At 34.1% G+C, this 7,042-nt stretch overlaps 1 long non-coding RNA gene across 1 annotated transcript; it reads right to left on the reverse strand.

The window, feature by feature from the left end:
* Positions 1–1,918: 1,918 nt before the first annotated feature.
* Positions 1,919–4,479, reverse strand: LOC138332728 (uncharacterized). The gene is made up of 4 exons (XR_011209850.1): positions 4,439–4,479; positions 3,111–3,184; positions 2,631–2,854; positions 1,919–2,027 (listed from the first exon to the last, which is right to left on the reverse strand). It is a non-coding gene; the product is annotated as an uncharacterized lncRNA (long non-coding RNA).
* Positions 4,480–7,042: the final 2,563 nt, after the last annotated feature.

Consider the following 7,042-nt stretch of genomic DNA (forward strand, 5'->3'; position numbering starts at 1 on the left):
ATGTTATATAAAACTTCTTTTTGTTTTCTTTAGTATTGGAACGATACGCACTACTTAAGAGATGCTATCTTTCGGATTCTACACATGGTTCAAATACAATCATTTCAATATGGCATTCTTCACTAAATTTTGTTCGTAACGTGAATGACATTTTGCTAATATTGTACAATTAATGGGGTTCATTCGGAAAAGCCAACAGAATGTAACATTTATACTTTTGATGCAAATTATCTCTTATTGAAGACTCAATGGATAAACACACGTTGTCAGTACGCTGATGGTTAAAATCTTGTCTGGGCTGATTTCACGGGATTGTAAACTGTGTGTCTTGATGATGTTGTTATTTTATTTCATATAACAAACATAAGCATTTTTAACTTCAGACCTAACACCACTGCGCTCTCTGCAGTTCTCCAGTTCAGGATACATGCTCCAACTTGTGGTGACGAGATGGCTGCAACGTAGGGGGTTCGAGCCACTCTTTTGGAAATCTTTTTTTCTTTTTTTTTGTTATGCTTTTTTTATGTGTATTTTTCTTTCTTTTCCTCAGTCAACATAATACTTCATAAAAGTAAAGCATGTTATTGTTTTCATTAAAACAAGGTTAAGTAGCAGCTGTACGTGCCAGTTGTAATGGCATCTTTATAAACAAACTATTCAAAGACATAAGCACTTCTGAAAGTGTATGTTATGTATTGCTGATTTCGGAGCATAATTGTGTTGGTGAGGTTATATTATGTTTCGATTTGCCTTGATTTCAAGCATGCTTGATTTAAATGGTGTTCTTATACTTCTAATAGTGTATATTTGAATGTAATTGATATCAAGCAGGTGTCATTATCTATTGCTTCTCCGTAGGTGTCTTAGTAATTCTTCGTTTAACTGCATGTACTATAGTCCAGAAATACCAGAGAATTGCTCGATGTATTTGTTAATGAAATGTTATACATTTCAAATAATACACTTATAATGTGTCATGTCAAAGAAGATACCGGTGTTTTTTGTTTTTGAATCAAACGCATATGAGACAAGTGATCTTTGGTTTTTATATAAACAAGCCCAACAAAAGAGATCCATTGCATACATGTAAATGATGAGTTTTTTCTTCCTACTTTTTTTCCCCTTTTTTATTAACTTCCATACTGACAATTCATTTCCGTACAATCCGTTTATCCAAGAGATACAGAATTTTCATGATCCCTTTGTAGAACTCATTTTGACGAAGCCAGTTCAGATACAGAGTGATAAAAATGTTCCCTCGAACACTCCTGTACACTTTGGAGTGTTTGGTTCGTATTGCCATCTTTAAGGATAGGGAAGCCAGTATGGTTTGAAAAAGTTGTCAATGTTCATAGTGATGACTCGTGAAATCTCGTATATATATGTAATCCTGCAAAAATAACCAGCTATACGCTAAATAAGGTGTGATAGATGCAAGTGTTATTACGATGGATTAATATCAATATTTCTCTCATACCGACACGTGTAGTATTGGCTGGTCTCGGGCAAAACAGTCATGTTGTATGAAGCTGTATTACATGACTACCCATGCAATAAAAGCCTCATGACGCCACAGCGTCAACAAAATTATTGTTATATAGGTACAGTTTTAACATTCTTTTCATAAAGTAGGCTATATTTACTTTAAAGATACAAGCAACGTTGGAAATGTTTGATGTTGAGAGAATTAGCTAGCAGTCGCGTTTTTTCCCGAATTTATTTCCAAATGGAGGAAAACCATAGTAGTAAAATTACAACAAAACGTCGAGGTGTGAGAGAAAAAAACCTCTTCCATCGGATAGAATATCCCTATCCATATGTATGCACATGAAAGACTCGAACCATGTGTGTGAACGATTGTCATCATGGCTTTAGTATATTTAGTATTTAACTTGAAAAAAAAACAGCAATAAAGGTATTCTTTTATCTCTGATTTTATAAACAATTTTTGAACATGAAATTAAAAATCAAATTTTCGATAAACAACAACCATGTTTTATTCCTTGCTTATCCTTTCCCCGAGGAACCTAAAACAGAAATGGAACATTTATAGAAATACTACTCAAAAACACATAAAGAAGTCAGACATAATGGATAACTCAACACATATTTACAAGTAGTTATTTACCATCCAACAAAGTGCAGTGTATCAATAAGGAAAAGATTTGAAAACGGACCCGAAAAAAATCAATGAAGGAAATTGACATGGTTATATAGGTTTCTAGGTACATGTAGTAATATATAGGCGAAATGCAGTAAAAAGAGTTTCATGGTTTCATTAACAAGGGTTTAGAATTCTCATATTTTTTCTGAATCCATACAAAAAGGTCACAAATTGGGTTATTTTGATTTACAGATTCGCTGTTCCGTAATTGAAACAAATTCGCAGCGGTTAAATTTTACGTTTCACAGACCTCTGTAAATTGTTTTTTAGGAATATTTTAATATAAACATTGTTACTTTATTTCGTTTCATCTTCATCATCTACAATAAGTTTCAGAAGTAGCGTCAAATGTAAAGAGGACAAAACTAGGATTTGAAAACAAGTATTGTTTTCTGGTATTTCATAATGCGCAGATATCAGTGAAAATGTGAACAAAGCCAAAGTAAAACTGTACAGATATATATACCTGCTGTACTTCTTAGTATCCCCTGTCATAACTGCTTCCTCTTAGTTGTTGAAGTCGTCTCCTCCTCTGCATTTCCCTTTCTATCCTTTCCAATATCCGTCCAGAGTCGATTCTTCTCCCCATACGGTTACTCCCCAAGCGATCAATACGATGTTCTATACGACCTAAATCTAACCGATCGAGATCCCTAAATCGATCTAACCTACTTCGACCCCGGTTCCTCCCTGCAAGCATTGACGTTCAAATTAGGGCAAGGTATACAAAAATGTATTTAAAACATTTGATTGATCACCATTCGGTGATGTCAAATAATTATAAGATTGACATATTATATCTAAGTAGTGCTGTGCTAACTAAAGTATCTTTCGACTCCGTGAACAATAAATGTAAATATCGATATGATTGTATGAAAAGCTAGCGTATATGTACTGAAAAATGATTCAGAAACATTATAAGATATCTATTGAACTTAATACTTACAGTTAGGTTCGCAGAACACGTACGCCAACAAACAGGATAGTATAATTAACCTCAGCATGTTTGTGATTCAGAATCTGTAAAAATTAAACATTACATGACTTGTGTTAGTCCGTCCATTTCATACGACCATGTCATACATATCGTAAGACACATGTGAAATAACACTACTGTGACGTCACAGTTAGTTTAGTTCCAAAATATAAATATGACGTCGCATGATTGTTTCAGTAGACGGAAACGTCACATCTAAGCCTGATCTGTACTGTTTTATATTGAGATGGAATCTTAAGCTTTACTTATATTTCTATTAATAAAAGTTATGTGATAAATATAATCTTACAATTATGATTATGTGATCAAGCCTAAAGACTTTTGGCATATTAAATCATTGAACTCGTTTGATAAATTTCATATCACTCATGGTCACTTATGTCAGATCCTCTATATATATCATATTAATGCAATATTAGTACGATAAAAATTAAACCACATGATACATGCGTCTTAATTTCAGATTTATTGCTGAAGCTATCAGTAATTTTTGTCTTGCAGTACAACACAATACTACATAGCGGCCAATTTATGCGAGCAAATTATTTTCGTTATATTCGCATTTTCATTGAAAACCGCGCATTCTATCCATTAACCAAATATTCATTAAAGGTCCATAACGTTTCCAAAACAAAGCAAAAAACATCAATAACACCCATAATATCAAAACATAAACGCGTCATCATCCTCAATACTCAAGTGGTTCCGATCACTTACGATATCTACACTCGTAAGTGATTGGAACCCCTGGAGTATCGAGGATGACGCGTCATCAATATACATGTACATGGGTGTTTTTATAATAAAAGTTTCAATGCCACAACATAAAAAAAATTCTGCGGAAAGCTTTGTTTCGCTGTTTTGCCACGTGGCATTATGATAGTCGACTACTTAATGACAATAAGGACGACAGCAGGAAAAGTAAGTAACCCGCGTTATTGAAACTAATTTCTAATTTATCTATTTAGAATTATTTAGGGAGCTATGGCAAGTTTACATTAACGGTAAGCTAATAACCTCTGGGTCACTAACAAATTATGTAACTCGTTTTAAAGTTAATTAAGAAAAAAACATAAAGCCGTTTTGGTTAAGTAATGCATTTTTAACTTTGCTAAGCATAATGATATCGTATAAATTCACAAATTGCAGTGATTGGTAAACCGCGGAATTTAACCTCTGTATCTTAAAGGGAAGTAGTGACGCTATTCAGCATATCATCATTAGCAAAATGATAGTGTTATCAATGTCATTTTTATATAAAACAAAACGAGCCTTACCTGTATCCCTTCCTATTCAGTCTCGGTCGGGGTAATGATACTGACGAACAATTATCACTTTTATACACAATCTGACGAGGAAATACTTGTCAATTTCTAAGTTTCTTAAATACATAATTACTGTGACATATAACTGATCGGGTTTTTAACCAATGTAATGATGTCTACCTTTACTAAATATACGGAGGACATCGGATGAGCGATAAGGCTGCACGAGATAACAGATCTATATATGTTCACTTATTAGCATAAAACCCTGATTTCATTTTTGAATGTGATCGATCATGAATGTTTCCCGAGTAATACTACCTGAAATAAACACCTTTCTCTTATACGTCGTCTTAATCTCCCATGCTCATATTGAGGAAGTCGTTAAGAAAGTTTCCGTGGTGACAAAACAGACACCAGCCCATGGATGTCGATATAGAGAATGCAATGAAGGACGAATTTGCATATGGGGCAGTTGCCAGGTACTGGAAAATGGTCGGTGATTTTTCTCCAGAGACTCCGGCTTTCTTCCATCAACAAACCTGGCACGTCCTTACTTGACCTTGGCTGTTGATAGGACGTTAAAGTAATAAAACCCAATAGCAACCTATCTAATTGACTCTGAATCATCTAATTTATCGATTTGATGAAATAACATTGAAGATAACATATAAGGAGGCTGGAACGTTAGACTTTTATTTGATTTGTACTATATTTAAAAAACCAGAATATTACAATTTGTTCTTGGATGTGTCATTTAACCAAAAACAAACAATCACAACAAACATAAAATTTTTGGATACTTATAATTGTAATTGTATATATATTTACAATGATTTTAACTGGATTTCAATTGATATAGCACATATTCAGTTAAACTTTGCTATAACGAATCCCATGGAATCAGAAAAAAAATATTCGTTATAACAGAAATTTGCTATAGAGTTTCTGAAACTACAAGTTAATTGAATTTATAGGCCGATTGCAACCCGGAATCAACGTAGTTACATGTACCAGGCTAACTAACAAATTGTAATGTCAGTAACAATGCCTTCATTGGAAGAGTTTTCTATTTTTCGATAATCAACTGTACGCTTGTTTGATCGTATTTGAGTGTCTATCAATCGATACCTTTTTTTCGTTATTTGAGTCTTACTTTAAAACAAGGCTATATCCAACACTTTATGAAAAAAAATGTTATATAGAGCATAAAGAAAAAACAAACAAACATAAAAAAGAACATGAAAATTGCTTAAAGAATGAAGCCAGCCATCCTCGATACGCCAGGGGTTCCGATCACTTACGATCTCTACACCCCTGGACTATATCATAGTGAAATTGAAGGCAGCTCAGCGGAAAACTTCAGGTTACAATATTATCAGTTTTATTAAACATCATTTTTATAGTATATGGATCTTTTTATGTTGATTTGTTTCCACATTTTGTGTTAGCGATAGATGTGCCCCTTCCTATCACCTACATGTATATTTAATACCGATTCAACGTGTAATGTATCGGTAATTGGTTGAAATAAAAATAAAAGTGATGTATTGCTATCAGTACAGGTGTCATACAGTGGGAGAAATCTTTAAAGATATGTTATGACAACATTTAACAAGCCCTCAGGTTCAGTTGAACTTATTTCTTAAATACTCCAATTTACGATAGAAATGTAAACGTTATTATTAGTTATATAGTCAGTTACTGACCCCCTATAAAGGCATAGGGGGTCAGTAAGATTTATAGGGGACGAGGGCGTAGCCCGAGCCTCCTATACTTCGTACTGACCCTCTATGCCTTTATAGGGGGTCAGTAACTGACTATATAACGAATTTATCGCATCGAGGACCATTTATTTGTTTCATTAATTCTTTGTGTCCTATTTGTTTCGTCAATAATCTGAAATCAAACATCATACTGGTGAATGATAACAAACAATCGCCACTTTTGAAATACCGGTAAATGGCCTAGGCTACATATTTATTTATGTATTCAACGGCGTAGCTAGGTTTGGAAAGACCTGCATGCTTGGGGGTGCAGGAGGCGATAGCCCCCTGCTCAGGGTCCAGGGGCGAAGCCTCGGTAGGGGGTATTGGGGGAGGGGTGCGAAGCCCCCCCCCCCTCCCCCAGAAGCTGACGGGAAATTGTTACAATGTAATAACTATTTAACCTCATTGGTAACTATAAACATATATATGAATGGCTTAATGGAGGTGGTGATTTTATATTGTCTTAATTTTGTATTATTTTAACTTAGGACAAAATTTTGACGAATATTTTTAACAAAATTAAGATTAAGTTCACGTGTTTGGTTTGTTTACGACAGCAAGTCAAAAGACCAGTGCCAAAATGGTGGAAATTGCGTAAGCCAGTCCCCGAACACGTCAATAAAAAAGTGAAACATTATATTTATGACTTAAGATTTCTACCTATTCTGGTCTATTTAGATATTTTTATCTAAAAATCAACAACAACAAATATTTTCTAAATCCACAACCTGAACTACATATTCGACCAAAAAAAAGCCAACTATTTCGTACGCCGGAAATCATAGGTAAACACGCGTTTTAACGGGCTGATAGTGAACCAAAATGAAAAAAAAAACTTTTTCATTAC

The sequence above is a fragment of the Argopecten irradians genome, chromosome 10 (genome assembly GCF_041381155.1).
Source record: "Argopecten irradians isolate NY chromosome 10, Ai_NY, whole genome shotgun sequence".
NCBI classification, from domain to species: domain Eukaryota; kingdom Metazoa; phylum Mollusca; class Bivalvia; order Pectinida; family Pectinidae; genus Argopecten; species Argopecten irradians.